General features: G+C 37.6%; 1 pseudogene; it reads left to right on the forward strand.

Moving 5' to 3' along the window:
- Nucleotides 1-4529: 4529 nt before the first annotated feature.
- The window catches only part of LOC100714216 (elongation factor 1-alpha 1-like), a 158846-nt pseudogene continuing 141028 nt past the window's right edge, over nucleotides 4530-22347 (forward strand).

The raw sequence follows: 22347 nt of genomic DNA on the forward strand, positions 1-22347 counted from the left end.
AGTGAAATAGGAAATAAATAGTTGTGTTACTATTTATTTTTATAAGATGCATGAAAGCAAGATGGTATAGAAATGCATTCCATCAAATATAAACTATATTCCGTCAATAACTTACAGTTATGATGTGATTTGCTACTACAATGTTAGTATTTCTGAAGTTGGTAGTCATCTGACATGTGTATGTCTCCTTTCAAATGTTTTCTAAATCCAGGTAAAAATGTGGTATGTCTATAGAAAACTGTAGATACTTGGAAATTATACTTTGAAGCAATTTATCATCCTACAATCAATGCATTTTAATTTTCACAGTATGTTAAAGGACAGTTAACATAATCAAATATGTATTGTGGAGATTTTTACAGTCTTTGAAACCAATAGAAAAAATTATTGACAATTACTAGAACTCTATTTCATAAGGTCTACATTAGATGGATGAGAAATTTCAACTAACCATTCTTCAGAGTATTCAAACTTTTGCCTCTTTAATTTTGCTATTGATCTATTAAGATATTTACTGATATAATACGTACAATTGACTATGTAATCCAACTGTTAAATTATCTGTTCATTTAGTAAATACTTTTTAAATAAAATACATACCTTGAAAATGTTGACATTGAATAATATAAGAAATCTGTTATTATTCTTGCTTAGCTGTTAAGTAAAATGATACACATATAAGCAGCCATGTAAAATAACTTTCCATTCTGACAAATCTTGTGACAGAATTAAAGCAGTAGAGGAGGGTGCGGTTTGCACGTGTGTGTGTGTGTGTGTGTGTGTGTGTGTGTGTGTGTGTGTGTGGTGTATATTTTAGTAAAGGTATTCAGGAAAGTAATGTCTAGGGAAAGATAAAGATATTTCCTGAAATTTGAGAACAAAGAAGTCAAATAGTGATCTTTTTGAAATTCTGATAGGGAAAATAGTACCTGACAGCCTTTTATGTAGAAGAATATTTGAAGTGATTACAGAATAAAGTACAATACAATACAGTGGAAAATAAGAGAGTTCTTCCTAAAAAGTAAGGTATGGGTAAGAGACAGTTTTGTGAAACTTTAAAAATGGTTTTATCTCATGTTAAGAAACAAGAATGTACACTCTGCAGAAATTGAAAGAGGGTCTGAGGAGGAAGGAAAGAGGAGTGGGTGAGGAATAAAAATAACCGCGATATACAATATGTATGTATCAGACTCTCAGGCTCAGTGTCGTCACTGCACGTGGAAACATTTTAAAAGTCTTTTTGTATCCGTTTATATGCATATAGGCTTATAATAAAAAGTACATTTTTGGTGTTTAGGAGAAACCCTTTTTGCCAAAATTTTTGTTATTAGTACATGTATGTAGCACACGATGTTTTCATGCCTTGTGGGGACTGGTACACGTGCATAACAAATCTTAATTCCTTTTTCATCCTTTTTAACTTCCTATCCGCCCCCCCCATCACTTGATCGCTTTTCTTGTCCTTTTTTTCTCTTTTCTTTTCTTCTGTACTTGACTGTGATTGCAGTATAAAATGCTTTACCTCCCTTTTGTGGAGCAGGTCCATGTACACTTACATTTGATTGCTTTTTTCATCCTCTTTCCTCCCTTCCCTCTGACCTCCCTGCATCTCTTAATCTCTTCCTCTTTTGTGAATGATTTCTCTCTTGGCTTTCTAATATTTATCTTTCATTTTTCTGCTTATTTATATTTTGGGTCTCTCATATAAGATAATTGATGAATATTTAAGCCTGTGTTTTTGATTTATTTTACTTAACATTATCATCTCAAGGTGCATTCATTTTCCTACAAGGAACACAGATTTTAACTATGGCAAGTAGAACTCCATTGTATGTAAATACATTTCCTTTATCCATTCATTGTATATCAAAGGTCACTGTAAATTAAAAAATAATCCCACTATACTAAAAAGACTCCAGTTAGGTTATGTAATAAGGAAACAACTGTTGCATACAGGCTTTATGTTTTAACTAATTAACATATAATATAATTGAAAATTCACTTCCTCAGTGACATTAATGATATTCAAATACTCCACACACATATATGGCAAAGTTTACTGTTTTGGGCAGTGGAGATACAGACCACACTGAAGGAAGTATTGCGGGGTGACATTCATTTAACATTAGCGACATTTTTATTTATTTTGCTTTACAGCTTTGCATTCAGTCAAACATACTGTTAGACCATTATGATTTTAAGAATTTGAACAAAATATTTTGTATATCTAATTAGATGACTGATATGAATTGTAATAGATTTTATTCTAATAGTTTATATTGTGTATACATATATTTTTGCAGTTATTACAGTATATTCATGTAATATAGATGCAATTACCCAATAAACATTTATTCTAATTTGTTGGTAGTTTTTCTAATTTATTTGATTTAATCCTGGAAGTTCAATTTACAAGTATGTATTAACATTGATTGAAAAAGGTGAAAATGTGACCCCTTGAAAATAAGACCACAAGTCCTATTCATACTAGCCCTTTCTGTAATACCATGTTTTGTGAAAAATGTGTGTTTTATTTACAGAATTCATTTTGGAAAACAACAATTATTTCCTCTAGAATTTTGATGTTATCAACATTTCAATCTGATTTCAATTTGATTTCAATTTGATTCAATATCTGAAAATATTTTGATGTTATCAATATTTCAATCTGATTTCAATTTGATTTCAACTTGATTCAATATCTGAAAATATTCAAAGTAGCAAATTGAAAACATTCCATTAACCTAAACTCCACAAAATATTGCAGTAAACTGTTGTGTAAAAACTGCTTTTAAGAGTAATTACTTCCTAAGACTCTATATAATCTTTGTAAACAGACCTATTTATGTTTACATACAAAATGTAACCATAGAAATAGGTTAATTGCCTCCAATAAGTTTCATTTTAAAAGATTTTTATTTTAAAATGTTAGTAGAACTAAAATTAAATGCCCAATTTAAACCATGGAAAAAATTATTCTGGTTAATTTTTATGTTAAAAAACACAGTACAGATTGTCACAAATTTTGGAGGTTTTAATTTAAGTACCTTTGTAATTTATGATAAATTCTTTCTGAAATTTAATTTATAAAATTTATAATCTCATTTTGGTCAGTGTTCCCATCATTCAGTAGATATTATGAATGTAATTTTAGTAACAAAGATATAATGAACTCATTATCTTACGTGATTCTTTCAAAGCAGAGGATTGGTGCAGAAGACAATGTCAGGGAAATCTGAAGTGTGAGAAAGACTCAAGATGCTATTGCAGATTTAAAATGAGGGGTTCCTGTGTGTTAAACCTTTGAAATCCGTAGTACCATATCTGTATGGAGCTGACTTTAACCAACAATTTAAAAAATGAATTTCAAACAAGACCCTGATATTCTAAAGACCAGTCTTGAATGACACCTTAAGAAGCAGTTACAGGGACCAAGAATTCTATTCTATATTAATTGGTGCTAACAAAATAGACGTTGTTGTATACTATTGATGTTAAGAGATTTGTTACTGCCCCATTGAAAAGAAAATTTAATTATGTAGTTCTGTTTTCATTAGAACTAGAAAGAAATGAAAGCTCTAAATCAACTTTTAAAATATCTACAAAAAATACACATTTGTGAGTCTGTATAGCACACATCTGTATAGCACATTTAACTAAAAACATCAATGAGTTAATGTAATGATGAGCATTCACATGATCCAGAAACCTTTATGGGAGTCTCTCAATCCAGTCAATTGACAGTGTTAATTGTCACACTCTACCTCTTGTCAACAACCAAACACATTTTTTTTTTTTTTTTATCGGTACCAGGGATCGAACTCACGACTGCCTGCTTGCAAGGCAGGCACTTATGCAACTGAGCTAAATCCCCAGCCCCCCAAACACATCTTTTAAATAAGAATTATTTTTCAAATGCAAAAAATAACAATGTCAAAATCCCATCTAACCCAATTCAACTAGCTTTTTTAAAACTAAAAATGCAGACATTTCTTCTCCAAACTTCTCCAGCATTGCTCAAATGTCCAAATCAAACATGTCTTGACACTCAAGAAAAACCCTTAATTTTGAGCTTCTATAAAATTCAAAGAGCAAATTGATGTCCCTGATGTCTGATGGTTCAGGATAAGCATTTGCATTATAAAAGGGAGGAATAGAAAAACAGAGAAGAGTGGGATCCCATCCAGCAGGATAAAGGAAATTATACCACTCTATAATTGGCACCCAGGGAACAGGGTTTGAGCAGCTGCGTCTCTATGGCTTTGATGGTCCACATAGTTCTGTCTCAGTCTACCTCCACTGCCAGCACCTTTCCTCAATAGAATTTTCATTTTCCTGGAGTGTCTCAGTTTCTGGGATCTCTACTAAACTTGGGATCTCAACTAAACTAAATTGGTTTCATTACCACAACTTCATGCATCTACCTGTGAGGAGCACATGGCCTAGCCTTCCAATACCTTCATTGAAATCTATATTGAAATTTCCATAACTCTTGTATGCTGCAGCTGCAAAAAAATATTGTCATGTCCATGGCAACAGGTATGCCCCTTTGGACTATGACTTCAGTGGGTTTGAGTGCCTGGAAGGCTGAAAAGGATGACATAAATCTCAGGAAACCGACTCCCTAGGCATTCCTTCTCATAGGTGAAAGAGCCTCCTCAGAGATGAAAAGCTTACAGATTCACTTCCTTGGTTCTAAATGTGTGGGCATTATTGATTCCCGAGACACCCTCAAGGCATATTTTGGTCTGCCTAGGCTTAAATTACTTCATTTCTTTTTAATTTTATTAATATCCTCAAAAATTATAACTTCTTTGGGTCTAACATAACAGATGATTCTTTTCAGGGCAAAATTTAAGTTTTTAAAGTATTTCTGTGCTATTTTGTTGTTATTTTTATTTATAATTTTTATTATAAATTCCCAGTAAACTACTTTTTGTAACTTGCCCCGATTTAGGAAACAGGAAGGATAGCCATGAATATGAGTTATTTTATCCATGATGAGTCCAGCTTCCCTAGATCCATTCACCCTTCTACAAGTCTTTATTTGAGCCAAATTGAAATTAAGCTTGTTTCATAGTCAGTTAATATTGACATGAAAACTTGAATAATGCCATGACAACTTAAGCTAATTGATATAATGGCTCACAGTACTTTAGAAAATCTATTTGCGCTTTTTTTTTTTTTTAACAATAAGTGTGCTGTGAGAGCACAGGTGTAGTGAAAACCATCACTAATTCAAAGCCAATAGGGGAAAGGAAGAGAGTCATATTAATATTGTAGTCATTGGACACATGGATTCCAGCAAGTCCACCACTACTGGCTGCCTGATCTACAAACGCACTGGCATCAGCAAAAGAACCACTGGAAAATTTTAGAAGGAGGCTGCTGAGATGGGATGGGCTGCCTGGGTGTTGGGTAAATGGAAAGCGGAGAGCTTGCATGGTGTCACCATTGACATCTCCTGTGGAAATTTGAGACCAGCAGGTATTATGTGACTATCATTGAAGCCTATGGACACATACACTTCATCAAAAGCATGATTATAGGCACATCTCAGGCTGACTGTGCTGTCTTGATGTTGCTGCTGGTGTTTTGAATTCAAACTTGGTATCTCCAAGAATGGGAAGACCCTTCCGGCTTACACGGTGGATGTGAAACAACTCATTGTTGGTGTTAACAAAATGGATTCCACTGAGCCACCCTACAACCAAAAGAGAGGTAACAAAATCATTAAGGAGGTCAGCATCTACATTATAAAATCAGCTACAACCCTGGCATGGTAGCTTTTGTGCAAATTTCTGGTTCAAATGGTGACAACATGCTGGAGCCAAGTGCTAATATACCTTGGTTCAGGGAAGGAAGGTACAGATGGCAAGGTCAGTGGAGCCACGTCACTTTAATGTTTGGATAACATCCTTCCACCCACTTGCCCAACTGACAGGCCTTTGCTGCTGTCCCTCCAGGATGTCTACAAAATAGGTAGTACTGGCACTGTTCCTGTGGACTTAGTGGAGACTGAAATTCTCAAACCTGGCATAGTGGTGACCTTCAGTCAGTGTCACACTGAAGGAAAGTCTGTTGAAATGCACCATGAAGACTTGAGTGAAGCTCTTCCCGGGGACAATGTGGGCTTTAACATCAAGAATGTTTCTGTCAAAGATGTTCATTGTGGCAACATTGCTTGCAACAGCAAAAAGGACCCACAAATAGAAGCAGCTGTTTCACTGATTCAGGTAATTATCCTAAATCTTCCTGGCCAGATCAGAGCTAGATACAATCCTCTACTGGACTGTCACACAGCTTGCATTGCATGCAAGTTTACTGAGCTTAAAAATTGATCTCTGGTCTAGTAAGAAACTGGAAGATGGCTGTACAGTCTTAAAATCTGGTTATGCTCCCATTGTTGCCATGGTTCCAGGAAAGCCCATATGTGTTGAGAAGTTCTCTGACTCTCCATGTCTGAGTCATTTGATTGTTCTCCATATGAGACAAACAGTTGCTGTCTTAGAACTGTTTCTCCAAGATGGACATTTAAATTTAATAATGATAGAAGATACAACCACAACTACAAACACATTCAGCCACCAAATATTTTATGAAGGGGCCAAACATGTTCACTGCAAGAAAGATAGCATGTTTAATAAGTGATGCTGGAAAAACTTGCTCTCCGCATGCCAAAAACTGAAACTAGACCCATGCCTATCATCATCTACTGAACTAAATGAATTAAAGATCAATATATTAAAACAAAAACACTAAATCTGCTGGAAGACAAAGTAGGTAGAAATTTTGAAGACATAGGAGTAGGTAGAGAATTCATGAACAAAAATCAAACCGCAGGGGAAATATTTCCCGTTTAGGGCTCTTTACTATTGTTACTTGTCTTTTTTGTTTTTGTTTTTCTAGTAATTTTTTTCCTCAAATGCATAAAGCATAGGTATATATGCAGCAGTTTATACATGCTTAGAATTTCTCCTAAATGATTTACGAGAATCGATTATATTATGTGTGATGAAATGAACAACTACTTTGAAGAAAAATAGACAGTATGATATCCATTGCTGATTCTGTATCATCATGCTCTGAAATCCAGTAATGATTTTTCTTTGTTCAGAGTGGTTTTAGTCTGTTTTGTATTATTTAATTTCAACATACATGAAGGTATGGATAGCTATCTTAAAAAGAACAAGAGACAAGGGGCTGGGGATTTAGCTCAGTGGCATAAGCGCCTGTCTTGTAAGCAGGCAGTTGTGAGTTTGATCCTGGTACCGATAAAAAGACAAAAAAAAAACAAAAAAAAAAAACAAGAGACATTATGGTAGCCATTGCTGATTTTCCAATTTTCCAATTGTCTGGTTTTGAAGGCCTGTAGTATCCTCATTACTCTGTTTTGATCAGTTTATACTATTTTGTTTTATATGAATGAATTGTGTGTGAAGAGACAGACAACTATTTAGAAGAAAACAAGAGGTGTTGTGATAGGCACTATAGATCTCTGTTGTCTTGCTTTGAAATCTCTACCACCTAGATTGTTTTCTTCTGATCTGTTTTGTTCTTTCCTGTTTTGTTTTACTCCCTTTAAAATAAAAAAAAAAATAAATTAATAGTGAAAGACTGGTTAATGATAACAATGCCTCATAAAAACTTCAGAAGAGATCCACCTCCACTTTCCGGCTGTGCTTGGAGAGCTGTGGAGTTCTAGGCAAGCAGGTGGGCATCCACTTTCCCCAGAACCCAGCTTGTTTGGGACCCTCACACCATCTGGGTGCAGTGGAACAGCTAGGCGGGTCTCGGAGCCTGCATCCGCCTCCCCGTGTGCTTGGAGGACTGTGGAGTTCTAAACAACCAGGTGAGGGCCACCGGTTTGAGAGGTGCAGCATCCTGGGGTAAGTGCACCACAAATTTTTTCTGGGGCTTGTTTGGGACCCTTGAGCCTTCCAGATGCACTGGAACAGCTAGGCTGGTCTGGGGCTCCTGAATCTGCCTCCTAGTTCCGGCTGTGCTTGGAGAACTGTGGAGTTCTAAGTAAGTAGGCAGGTGCCCACTTTCCCCAGAGACCAGCTTGTTTGGGACTGTGGAGTTCTAAGCAAGCAGGCTAGTGCCACCAGTTCCAGAGGCCTGGCGACCTGGAGGGAACTGGGTGCCAGAGTCCCAGGAGCTGTGGACATAGAAGTAGATTTCCAACAGACCCTGAGGAAGCTTTTGAATAACACTTGAAACACAGAAATACAGGAAAATGACAAGAGAAAAAGCCAAATTATAATATCAAACCTCCAGCCCATCCCAAGAAACCCTAGGAGCAATGCATATAGAAGAAAATATATGCCATACACCTCAAATATCAGACATAATTGCAACTGAAATAAACAAGCAACTCCAGGAAGCTTTAAAGAAATTCAAACTAGAAATAATCTTCCAGGTAAAAAAAGAAATGACAAAAGAAATGAAAAACATGCTGAACAGATCTAAAGAAAACACAGTTAAAAAATCGGAGGTACTAAACAAAAAGAATCCCTAGATGAGCAATACAAGAAACAAACAGAATACATAAAGCACATTAAGAGAGATATACAGGAAATCAAAAATTCCAATGAAAGCTGTAAAACTGCCTCAATGAAAGTGAAGATAGAATTCAGGCCTTGAAGACAAGATTGCAGCTAGTGAACAGGAAGGGAAAGATATTTTAAAAATAACAAAGAATCAGAAAATAACAATTCAACAACTGAAAGATGATGCAAAGAAAAACAGCATAAGATTGATAAGGACTAATGTAAAAGAAGGGGATGACAAAAAGGACATCAAGGGGATATTCAGAGAAATAATAGCTGAAAATTTCCCGAGCATGAGATCGGAAACTGACATCAGATTCAGTGAAGCATATAGAAATCCAAATAGTCATAACCAAAATAAAAACTACACCCAGACATATAATAATCACCATCCCAGAAATCTAACACAAGAATAGATTATTAAAAGCTGTCAGAGAGAAAAGATAGATCACTTATAAAGGAAAATCTATCAGAATCACAGCATAATTCTCAGCACAAACAATAAAGTCAAGAACAGGATGGAGTGGAGTATTCCAGATCCTAAAGAAAAATGATTTCCAACCTAGACTGATGTACCCTGCAAAACTATCCTTCAAAATCGATGGTGAAATGAGATACTTCCATGACAAAGAATAGCTGAAGAACTTCAAGATCACCAAGCCAAACCTGCAAAAAATATTGAAAGACAGGTTAGGTACACTAAGGAAAAAAACCACTAAGCAAAGCAGATAATTAAACAGAACAGAAAGATAAAGACGCAACAGCAGAAAGATAACATGTCAATAATAAACCAACATATAACACTTATAACCATTAATGTAAATGGTCTCAATGCACCAATTAATAGAAACATATTAGCAGAATGGATCAAGAAACAAAATCTGACCATATGCTGCCTACAAGAAACTCATCTAACCCAGAAAGATACTTACAGACTGAAAGTCAAAAGATGGAAAACAATACCTCATGAACAGGAACCCCCCCCCCAAAAAAAAAAAAAAAAAAAAAAAACAGGAGTAGCCATTGTTTTGGCAGACAATGTGAACTTTAAACCAATATTGATCAGAAGACACAAAAAGGTCACTACATACTCATTATGGGGAAACTTCAAAAAAAGAGATAACTATCTTAAATATATATTCACCAAATTCCAGAACACCTACTTATATAAAACAAGCATTAACAGAAAGAAAAATCAAATTATCAGCAACACAATTGTAACAGGAGATCTTAACACACCACTGACACCAAGGGACAGATCAACCAGACAGAAAATCAGTAAAGAAATAACAGAACTGAATCACATATGTGAACAAATGGCCTCCATAGACATATACAGAGTGTTCCATCCAAAAGCCTCAGAATACACATTCTTTTCAGCAATACATGGGTCATTCTCTAAAATAGACCATATATTAGCTCACAAAATGTATTTAAATAAATGCACGAGTTGAAATTATCCCTTGCATATTATCGGATCATAGCGCTTTGAAATTAGAAATTAATGATAAAAGATACTACAAAGATCCCACAAACACATGGAAACTGAATAGCACACCCTTAATTAATCAGTGAGTACCAGGGGAAATAAAAGAAGAAATTAAACAATATCTACAAGAAAATGAAAATACAGATACAACTTACTGGAGTCTGTGGGATGCAATGAAAGCCATCCTCAGAGGAAAATTTATTGCACTGAGTTGCCACATCAAGAAAACACAATGAATACAAATAAATAACCTGATGTTACACCTCAAGAAGCGAGAAATAGAAGAGCAAGTCAAGCCCAAAGCCAAAAGAAGACAGGAAATTATAAAAATCAGAGCAGAAATCAACACAATATAGACAAAGAAAATTATCCAAAGAATCAACAAATCAAAGAGTTGGTCTTTGAAAGAATAAATAAAATTGATAAGCTCCTAGCCAATCTTATTTTAAAAAGGGAAGGAAAAGCTCAAATTCATGCAGTAAGAAATGAAAAAGGTGAAATCTCTACAGACTCTATAGAAATACAGGAGATTATTAACAACTATTTCAAAAATCTCTACTCTCAAAGGCTTGATAACACAGAAGAAACAGATAGATTCCTAGAAACATATGAAATACCAAAACTAGGTCAGGATGATGTAAAACTGCTGAATAACCCAATTTCTATTAATGAAATTGAAAATGTAATTAAGTCCTTACCTACAAAGAAGAGTCCAGGCCCAGACAGATTCACTGCAGAATTTTACAAGAAATACAAAGAAGACCTAATGCCGATGCTCCTCAAACTCTTCAAAGAAATTTAAAGGGAAGCAATCCTTCCTAAGTCATTCCTGGGGGCAATTACTACTCTAGTACCAAAACCTGTGATAAAACCCAACTAAAAAAGAGAACTATAGACCAATCTCCCTAATGAACACAGATGCCAAAATCCTCAATTAAATATTGGCAAATAGGATGCAGCAAACCATCAAGAAGATTATACACCATGACCAAGTGGGAGTCATCCCAGGCATGCAGGGGTGCTTCAACATATGTAAATAAATAAATGTAATCCACCATATCAATAAAGCCAAAAGTAAGAATCACGTGATCATTTCTATAGATGGAGAAAAAGCTTTCGATAAGGTCAAACATTCATTCATGATAAGAACTTTACAGAAACTTTAGAGATGGTCTTTACCTCAATAAAATAAAGGCCATCTATGACAAGCCAACAGCCAGTATCGTACTAAATGGCCAAAAATTGAAGGCCTTTACTTTAAAATCAGGCGCAGGACAAGAATGTCCTTTATCACCAATCCTATTTAATATACTACTGGAAATATTAGCCAGAGCAATTAGACAAGAGAGAGAAATAAAAGGGGTAAAGATAGGAAAAGAAGAAGTTAAATTATCATTCTTTGAAGACGACATGATACTCTACATAGAAGACACCCTATACTCCATTGAAAGACTCTTAGATGTAGCAAATAAATTCAGTAATGTAGCTGGATACAAAATCAATACTCAAAAGCCAATAGCAGTCCTATATGCTAACAACAAAATCACAGAGAGAGAAATAAGAGAAGCCACACCCTTCACACTAGCATCCAAAAAATGAAATAGTTAGGAATTACTCTTAGGAAAGAAGTGAAAGACCTATACAGGGGAAAATATAATAAACAGAAAAAAGAAACTGAAGAGGATATCAGAAAATAGAAAGACATCCCTTACTCATGGATAGGAAGAATAAATTTATTTTATTTTTTTTAAAATTTTATTTAAAAGGAAAAAGAGAAAAAACAAAAACAAAAAACAAAACAACAACAAAAAAAAAACAAAGTTGTGTAAGGGTACAAGTAATACAGAACTACAAAAAAAAAGTAAGAAATCACCAGTTAATAGATTACATATTATCATCTTAGAGATAGTTGCTCAAATCACAGTATCAAAGCATAAAAACTGGACATTCAAACAGTGAGACTGCAAACAGTTGTGATCAATGATCCAACCAAAAACATTAATATGGTCAGCTATTTAACACCCCTAAACACACTTGCTGTTGTATCAATTAGAGCTCTTTTTTTCCCTCTCTTTTTTACAACAAAACTTACACATTTTGGGTTTTATTACTCCTTAGTTCTTATTACTTTTTTCGGGAGAGAATAAAGTCAAATATGGCAAAACAAAGCTGTCAGTCAAAATGAAGGATAGACATAGCACATGATGTAAAACAGAGTACAAGGTTATCAACAATGGTTATCAACAATGTCTCTTGTTTCCTTAAAAAGAATTGTCTATCTCATTAGATATTATAAAGTTGAACAAAACAGTAGAGAACAAGACCAATAAAACTTAAGCATTGTAAACATCACCGGACTTCCAAAGGAGACAATAGTCAAACCAGAATGGGCATCTTAGTGAATCTTATTGCTTTCAAAGTAGTTGCTTATACCCTCAAACTTGATACTATCATACAGAATGGAACAGAGTCTAATCAGTCAAAACAAGATTGTGGGAGTATTCCAGGACTTCAAAACAAGTTAATAGGAAATCAAAAAAAGTTACTATTATGTATCCTGCTAATTTTTTTAATTTTCCCCTTAATTAAAAAAACATAAGAAATAACTAAATAATTTTTAATGAATAAGGGAGAGATTGAGATAAAATAGGATATAACAGGTCAAAGCATGACTGTTTCAGCAACCTAGTGCTTCACCACCAAATAACCCGACTTAATAGTAGTTACCACAGTGTCTGTCTTTTTCCTTGAAATATTTGAATAAAACTTCATATACTATAGCTTCAAATATTTCCATATCAAGAAACCCAGAAAAAAGCTTTTCCAATTAATAAGTGAAAACTTTATAAGGCTTCAAGGCCACATAAGGGGGAATCATGATTACCACATGTTTTTATATATTTGAATCATTATTTATATTAGGGAAACTATTCAGTATTCATACATGCAAGATTGATTTATTTCACTTATAATATGGTCTCAAGCTGTGCCCATTTATTGATAAATATCTCAATGTGATCCTTCTTTATAGCTCAATAATACTCCATTGTATAGAAATACCACAACTTTTTTATCCATTCCTCAGTTGATGGACACTTGGGTTGTTTCCAAGATCTGGTGATTACAAATTGTGCTGCTATAAACATAGGTGTTCATATATCACTGAGGTATGATGCTTTCAGTTCTTCTGGGAATATGCCTAGAAGTGGAATAGCTGGAATAAATGGGACTTCCAATCCCAGCTTTTTGAGAAATCTCCAGACTGACCTCCACAAAGGCTGCACCAGTCTACACTCCCACCAACAGTGTAGGAGAGTTCCTTTTTCCCCGCACCCTCTCCAGCATTTGTTGTTGTTGGTTTTCTTGATCCTGGCCATTCTTTCAGGAGTGAGATGGTATCTCAGTGTGGTTTTAATTTGCATTTCTCTAATGACCAATGATGATGAACATTTTTCATGTATTTATTTGCCATTTGTATTTCTTCATCTGAGAAGTGCGTATTCATCTCAGATGCCCATTTTTGGATTGGATCTTTCAATTTTGGGGGTCTGAGTTTTTTTTAATTCTTTATATGTTTTAAACAAGAGTCCCTTGTCTGAGAAAGAGTTCACTAAAATCTTTTCCCAGTTTGTGGGTTATCTTTTCACTATGCTGGAGATTTCTTTTGACATGCAGAAACTTTTTAATAAGAAGTGGTCCCAGATATTGATTCTGATAAGTATTTCCCGTGCGGTTTGAGTCCTGTTCATGAATTCTCTACCTACTCCTATGTCTCCAAGGTTTCTACCCAATTTGTCTTCCAATACATTTAGTATTTCTGTTTTTTTTTTAATTTAACAGGAAAAAGAGAAAAACACAAAACAAAACAAAGCGGTGTAAGGGTACACGTAATACAGAACTACAAAAAAAAGAAAAACATAACAGTAAGAAATCACCTGTTAATAGATTACATATTATCATCTTGAAAATAGTTGTTCAAATCACAGTATCAAAGAATACAAGGTGGACATTCAAACAGGGAGACTGCAAACAGCTGTGTTCAAAGATCCAAAAACATTGATATAGTCAGCTATTTACTTGCTGTTATATCCGTTAGAGCTCCTTTTATTTTTTTTTCCCTCTCTTTTTTTACAACAAATTTTACACATTTTGGATTTTATTACTCCTTAGTGCTTATTACTTTTGGGGGGGGGGAGAGAATACAGTCAAATATGGCAAAACAAAGCTGTCAGTCAAAACTAAGTATAGACATAGCACATGGTGTAGAACAGAGCACAAGGTTATCAACAATGGTTATTAACGTTGTCTCTTGTTTCCTTAAAAAGAATTGTCTATCTCATCAGATATTATAAAGTTGGACAAAACAGTAGAGAACAAGACCAATAAAACTTAGGCATTGTAAACATTACAGGACTTCCAAAGAAGACAATAGCCAAACCAGAATGGGCATCTTAGTGAATCTTATTGCCTTCAAAGTAGTTGCCTATATCCTCAAACTTGATACTATCATACAGAACAGAACAGAGTCTAATCAGTCAAAACAAGATCGTGGGAGTATTACAGGACTTCAAAACAAGTTAATAGGAAATCAAAAAGAGTTACTATATATATATCCTAATTTTTAAAAATTTTTCCCTTATGTAAGACAAACATAAGAAATGACTAATTAATTTTTTAAAGGAATAAGGGGGAGATTGAGATAAAACAGGACATAACAATATAACAATAGAGGTCAAAGCATGATTGTTTCAGCAACCTAGTACTTCACCACCATATAACCTGACTTAATAGTAGTTACCATAGTGTATGTCTTTTTCCTTGAAATATTTGGATAAAACTTCATATACTCTGGCTTCAAATGTTTCCGTATCAAGAAGCCCAGAATAAAGCCTTTCTAATTAATGAGTGAAATCTTTATAAGGCTTCAAGGCCACCTAATGGGGAATCATGATTACCACATATTTTTATATATTTGAATCATTACTTACATTAGGGAAACTATTCGGTATTCACACATGCGAGATTGATTTATTTCACTTATGAGTATGGTCTCAAGCTGTGCCCATTTATTGATAAATATCTCAATGTGATCCTTCTTTATAGCTGAATAATACTCCATCGTATAGAAATACCACAACTTTTTTATCCATTACTCAGTTGATGGACACTTGGGTTGTTTCCAAGATCTGGTGATTACAAATTGTGCTGCTATAAACATAGGTGCACATATATCACTGTGGTATGATACTTTCAGGTCTTCTGGGAATATGCCTAGAAGTGGAATAGCTGGAATAAATGGGATTTCCAATCCCAACTTTTTGAGAAATCTCCAGACAGATCTCCACAAAGGCTGTACCAGTCTACACTCCCACCAGCAGTGCAGGAGAGTTCCTTTTTCCCCACAGCCTCTCCAGCATTTGTTGTTGTTGGTTTTCTTGATCCTGGCCATTCTTTCAGGAGTGAGATGGTATCTCAGTGTGGTTTTAATTTGCATTTCTCTAATGACCAATGATGATGAGCATTTTTTCATGTATTTATTTGCCATTTGCATTTCTTCATCTGAGAATTGCGTATTCATCTCAGATGCCCATTTTTGGATTGGATCTTTCAATTTTGGAGGTCTGAGTTTTTTTAATTCTTTATATGTTTTAGACAAGAGTCCCTTGTCTGAGAGAGAGTTCATTAAAATCTTTTCCCAGTTTGTGGGTTTTCTTTTCACTGTGCTGGAGATTTCTTTTGACATGCAGAAACTTTTCAATAAGAAATGGTCCCAGTTATTGATTCTGGGAAGTATTTCCTGTGCGGTTTGAGTCCTGTTCATGAATTCTTTACCTACTCCTATGTTTCTACCTAATTTGTCTTCCAATAGATTTAGTGTTTCTGTTTTAATATTCAGATCTTTGACCCATTTAGATTTTAATTTAGTACATGGTGATAGACATGGGTCTAGCTTTAGTTTCGGCAAATGGAGAGCCAGTTTTTCCAGCACCATTTATTAAAGAGACTGTCGTTCTTCCAGTGAACCTGCTTGGCTCCTTTATCAAAGATAAGGTGGTTGAGTGTGTTTGTAGTTGTGGTTGTATCTTCTAATCTATTCCATTGATCTTCGGTTCTGTTTTGATTCCAATACCATGTTGATTTTACTACTGATGCTTTGTAGTAAAACTTCAAGTCAGGGATTGTGATGCCTCCTGCTTTGTCTTTGCTGCTTAGAATTGCCTTTGCGATTCTAGGTCTCTTCTGGTTCCAGATGAAATTTAGCAGTGATTTCTCTAGATCTATAAGGTATGTTGATGGTATTTCTATTGGGATTGCATTGAATCTGTATAACAGTTTTGGGAGAATGGCCATTTTCACAATGTTTGTTCTTCCTATCCATGAGCAAGGGATGTCTTTCCATTTTCTGAGATCATCTTCAATTTCCTTTTTCAGTGTATCATAATTTTCACTGTATAAGTCTTTCACTTCTTTTGTAAGAGTAATTGTCGATGTCGCTCCCGGCCGGCAGGAAGGACACACGACAAAGTCTGGCAGTGGACAACCTTTTCTTTTATTTTCTCTCCGTACAGCCTGCCCTGGGATCGCTCCCAGCCGAAGCCTCCTCTGGTCCGCTCCCCGCGGCTCCTTCCATGCTTCGCTCCGAAGCCTCTACCGGTCCGCTCTCCGCGCCTCCTTCCAGGCTTCGCTCCGAAGCCTCTACCGGTCCGCTCTCCGCGGCTCCTTCCGGGCTTCTACTTCCCCCCAGGGGTGGCACCAGTATATATACGGATACAGTGTCCAATCATATTAAAGTAAGCAAGGCAAGCTGATTGGCTAACATATTATTGAGCGGGTTGTTTACGCGGTAAGCAGGAAACTAACGTGCTCGATGGGAGGGGTAATCTAACTCAGGCTTTGCTCTTTACCACAGGCCGCATGATCGCTATATGCGGCGGCTCGGCAATGTGGTGGCTCCCAACATCTCCCCCTTTTTTATTTTAAATAAGTCTACGCATCGCAGCCCGTCCTGAATTGAGTGTAGAGGCCTGTGCCCTGATAGGAGGCCCACCAAGGGCTCTCGGCGTTGGCCCGGGTCGGCCGTCCCCGAGTCTGCCGAGGCCCCGAGGCCCTCGTCCTTTTTCCAGGGCCAGGAAGGAACCGGACGGAACCTGGATGCACACAGGCACACACTCATGTCGCTCCGCATGATCCCCCCGGGGCGACATTTGGTTTGGGCGAAACCTAGTAATTCAGCGGCTTTCGTGCGGTATGGGGTAGGGCCTGTCTTAGGTTGAGTCATGCTGGGGAGGCATGCTCTTACCCGTCATTGACTCATCTACCCTGCTATATCATAATTTTTTAGAGGAGGAGTGTGGGAAGCTCACCGTCCCTAGACTCGGTCGTAGGCTAGGCGAGCGAGCCATGCATATGCCTGAGGATCTTCTTGTCCATTTTGGGCTACCGCTATTTTTATTTATCTTGTTGGTTGGTCTGTGATGGATCTCCGGTAGGGCAGGTCTGATCTTTAGTCGAGGGCTTTGTCGCCCGTGTCAGTCTCTCCGGTACCCACAGTGGTTCTCGTCCCGATTCCTGCAGAAAAACACAAACCGCGCCTCGGTTCCAGCTAATTACCGGATCCGGGCCCATCCATTGTCATGCCATAGATAACCGCGCCTTTGGAGGCAGGCCTTGGCTTACTCCACCTTTTTGTTTTTTATTTTTTATTTTTTTTTATTTTTGGTCTTTTTCGTTTTTTTTTTTTTTTTTTTATCGGTACCAGGGATCGAACTCGCGATTGCCTGCTTATAAGGCAGGCGCTTATGCCGCTAAGCTAAATCCCCAGCTCCCATTTCCTCGACCGGCGTTTTTCTCAGCCTGCTCGGCAGAGAACTCTGTGTACCAGGCTCGCCAATCCAGGTAACTACCCGAGGGCAGACACGCCTTTGCCAGCTGAATCCAGTCTGCGGGGGTGAGGGGCCCAGAAGACAGGTTCTCCAGCATGGCAATGGTGTAAGGCGCAGTCGGCCCAAAGGTTGTAACTGCATTTTTAAGTTCTCTAATCTGCTTTATCTCAAAAGGCTCCCATGCATTACGTCCCTGGCCCATAGCTACTTGTACAGGAAATATCCCGTAGGGGCCACTATCTATCCCAGGTGGTGGATGTACCTCATGAGACAAACGTCCCCCCTGCCAAAGCCGCCTGTAAAAATACCGACCCGCCGGCGGCGGAGCATAAGACGGCAGCTGTGATTGGGCGGAAAATGGGGGCCCGTGTATCACTTCCTGTTCTGGCGAAAGGGGAGGGAGCTCCCACGTGGCCGCCTCGTGGCGAGGGATCGCTTCCGGGAACAGCTCCCAAGGTGGGGCAGAAGGCTTCGCCTCCCTCTCGCGCCAGGGGGCACTCAGGAGCTCTCTACTCCTCCGCAGACCAAGTTGAGCGGAGCGCAATTCGCGGCGCAATGCTGGGAAAGAACCCTGCGACTCCTTATCGAGCGGCCTATCCTCTTGGCATCTAGGCTCCTTGGTCTCATCGTTGTCTAAGCCTTCCTCGTTCTCGGAGTCAGACGACTCTGAGGCCTGAGCCCTGTCTTCCTCCTTTATATCTTTGTCTCCTTTGACGGACCCCTCCCGGGAGCTCCCTGACTGGGCCTGTTCGAATGCCCTACGCACTTTAATGAGCTCTTGAGAACCTTCCCTGCAACCACCCTCGCTCTTCAAGCATGCATATATCATTTCCCACAGTGGCCGAGCGAAGACCGAAGCCCCGCCCTCCCTTTCCGCTAGAGAAAGATCCCTGCCCAACTTCTCCCACGAGGGCAGGTTTAAGTGCCCTGTGGGCAAGAACCAGGGAGCGAAACTATCAATCTCCTCAAAAAAGCTCTCCAGCTTTTTGCGTCCCACCTTGAGGTCTCTGGACTTTAAGAGCTTCCGGAGGACCTGTACCAAGGGCTAGGTGTCGTTACTCGGTACGTTACCCATATTTAATATGTTACTCACCGCGTGAGGCCCCAAAATCCGCCACTTACGCGTGAGCCTGAGGGGAGTCTAAAAACCCTGTAGGTGCGCGCCACCCAGGGCCCAGGTTTATCCTCTACTCACCTGTCTTGCAGCTCTGCGTTGGAGCGTTGTCCACTGCCACGTCTCGGGGGTGATCAGTCGTTCCCCGTACGGGCCACCAGATGTCGATGTCGCTCCCGGCCGGCAGGAAGGACACACGACAAAGTCTGGCAGTGGACAACCTTTTCTTTTATTTTCTCTCCGTACAGCCTGCCCTGGGATCGCTCCCAGCCGAAGCCTCCTCTGGTCCGCTCCCCGCAGCTCCTTCCCTGCTTCGCTCCGAAGCCTCTACCGGTCCGCTCTCCGCGGCTCCTTCCGGGCTTCTACTTCCCCCCAGGGGTGGCACCAGTATATATATGGATACAGTGTCCAATCATATTAAAGTAAGCAAGGCAAGCTGATTGGCTAACATATTATTGAGCGGGTTGTTTACGCGGTAAGCAGGAAACTAACGTGCTCGATGGGAGGGGTAATCTAACTCAGGCTTTGCTCTTTACCACAGGCCGCATGATCGCTATATGCGGCGGCTCGGCAATGTGGTGGCTCCCAACAAGTAATTCCTCAATATTTCATTTTTTTGCTTGCTAATGTGAATAGTCCAGTTTCTCTTATTTCCCTCTCTGTGATTTTGTTGTTCGTGTATAGGAATGCTATTGATTTCTGAGTATTGATTTTGTATCCAGCCACATTACTGAATTTATTTATTGTATCTAAGAGTCTTTCAATGGAGTTTAGGGGGTTTACTATGTAGAGTATCATGTCATCTGCAAACAATGATAATTTAACTTCTTCTTTTCCTATCTTTACCTCTTTTATTTCTCTTTCTTGCCTAATTGCTCTGGCTAGTACTTCCAGTACTATATTAAATAGGAGTGGTGGTAAAGGACATCGTTGTCTTGTGCCCGATTTTAAAGTAAAGGCTTTCAATTTTTGGCCATTTAGTATGATGCTGGCTGTTGGTTTGTCATAAATGGCCTTTATTATATTGAGGCAAAGACCATTTATTCCAATTTTCTGTAAAATTCTTATCATGAATAAGTGTTGGACCTTATCTAAGGCTTTTTCTGCATCTATAGAAATGATCATGTGATTCTTATTTTTGGCTTTATTGATATGGTGGATTACATTTATTGATTTACGTATGTTGAACCATCCTTGCATTCCTGGGATGAATCCCACTTGGTCATGGTGTATAATCTTCTTGATGATTTGCTGGATCCTATTTGCCAATATTTTATTGAGGATTTTTGCATCTGTGTTCATTAGGGAGATCGGTCTAGTTCTCTTTTTTAGTTGGGTCTTTCTCAGGTTTTGGTACTAGAGTAATATTTGCTTCCAGGAATGACTTAGGAAGGATTGCTTCCCTTTCAATTTCATTGAATAGTTTGAGGAATGTCGGCATTAGGTCTTCTTTGTATTTCTTGAAGAATTCTGCGTGAATCCATCTGGGCCTGGGCTCTTCTTGGTGGGTAAGGACTTAATTACATTTTCAACTTCATTAACAGATATTGGGTTATTCAACAGTTTTACATCCTCTTGATCTAGCTTTGGTACTTCATATGCTTCTAAGAAACTGTCTATTTCTTCTGTGTTATCAAACTTTTGAGAGTAGAATTTTTCGAAATAGGTGTTGATGATCTTCTGTATTTCTATTGGGTCTGTAGTGATTTCTCCTTTTTCATTTCTTATTGCATGAATTTGAGCTTTTTCTTCCCTTTTTTTAATAAGATTGGCTAGGGGCTTATTGATTTTATTTATTCTTTCAAAGAACCAACTCTTTGATTCATTGATTCTTTGGATTGTTTTCTTAGTCTCTATTGCATTGATTTCTGCTCTGCTTTTTATAATTTCCTCTCTTCTTTTGGCTTTGGCCTTGACTTGCTCTTCTTTTTCTAGGTGTTTGAGGTGTAGCATCAAGTTATTTATTTATATTCGTTCTGTTTTCCTGATGTGTGAACTCAGTGCAATAAATTTTCCTCTCAGGACGGCTTTCATTGAATTCCACAGATTCTGGTAAGTTGTATCTGCATTTTCATTTTCTTTTAGGTATTGTTTAATTTCTTCTTTAATTTCTTCTGTGACCCACTGATTACTCAAGAGTGTGTTATTCAGTTTCCATGTGTTTGCGGAATTTTTGCAGTATCTTTTATCATTAATTTCTAATTTCAAAGCGCTATGATCCGATAACATGCAAGGGATGATTTCAACTCTTTTGCATTTGCTTAAATATGTTCTGTGAGCTAATATATGGTCTATTTTAGAAAATGTTCCATGTACTGCTGAGAAGAATGTGTATTCTGATTTTGTTGGGTGGAACATTCTGTATATGTCTATCAAACCCATTTGTTCACAGGTGTGATTCAGTTCTGTTATTTCTTTGCTCATTTTCTGTCTGGTTAATCTGTCCCTTGGTGTCAATGGCATATTAAGGTCTCCTGTTACAATTGTGTTACTGATAATTTGAGTTTTCATTTCTGTTAATAGTTGTTTTATATAACTGGGTGCTCTGGAGTTTGGTGCATATATATTTAAGATAGTTATCTCTTCCTCTTGGAGTTTTCCCCTTACAAGTATGTAGTGACCTTCTTTGTCCTTTATGGTCATTGTTGGTTTAAAGTTCACATTGTCTGCAAACAGAATGGCTACTCCTGCCTTTTTTTTGGATTCCTGCTGCATGAAGAATTGTTTTCCATCCATTGACTTTCAGTCTGTGAGTATCCTTCTGGTTTAGATCGGTTTCCTGTAAACAGCATATGGTTGGATTTTGTTTCTTGATCCATTCTGCTAGTCTGTTTCTTTTGATTGGTGCATTGAGACCATTTACATTAATGGTTATTACTGTTAAATGCTGGTTAATTGTAGGAATGTTATCTCTCTGCTGTTGCATCTTTATCTTTCTGTTCTGTTTAATTATTTGCTTTGCTTAGTGGTTTTTTCCTTTGTGTATCTAAACTGTCTTTCAATATTTTTTGCAGGGTTGGTTTTGTGTTCATGAAGTTCTTCAGCTGTTCTTTGTCATGGAAGTATCGTATTTCACCATCTATTTTGAATGATAGTTTTGCAGGATATATCAGTCTTGGTTGGAAATCATTTTGCTTTAGGATGTGGAATATTTCACTCCATGCTCTTCTTGACTTTATCGTTTGTGCTGAGAAGTGTGCTGTGATTCTGATAGGTTTTCCTTTATAGGTGATCTGTCTTTTCTCTCTGACAGCTTTTAGTAATCTATTTTTGTGTTGGATTTCTGGGATGGTGATTATTATATGTCTG

Source organism: Cavia porcellus, unplaced genomic scaffold, assembly GCF_034190915.1.
Source record: "Cavia porcellus strain 051 isolate PalLab524CR breed Dunkin Hartley unplaced genomic scaffold, mCavPor4.1 scaffold_1, whole genome shotgun sequence".
NCBI classification, from domain to species: Eukaryota; Metazoa; Chordata; class Mammalia; order Rodentia; family Caviidae; genus Cavia; species Cavia porcellus.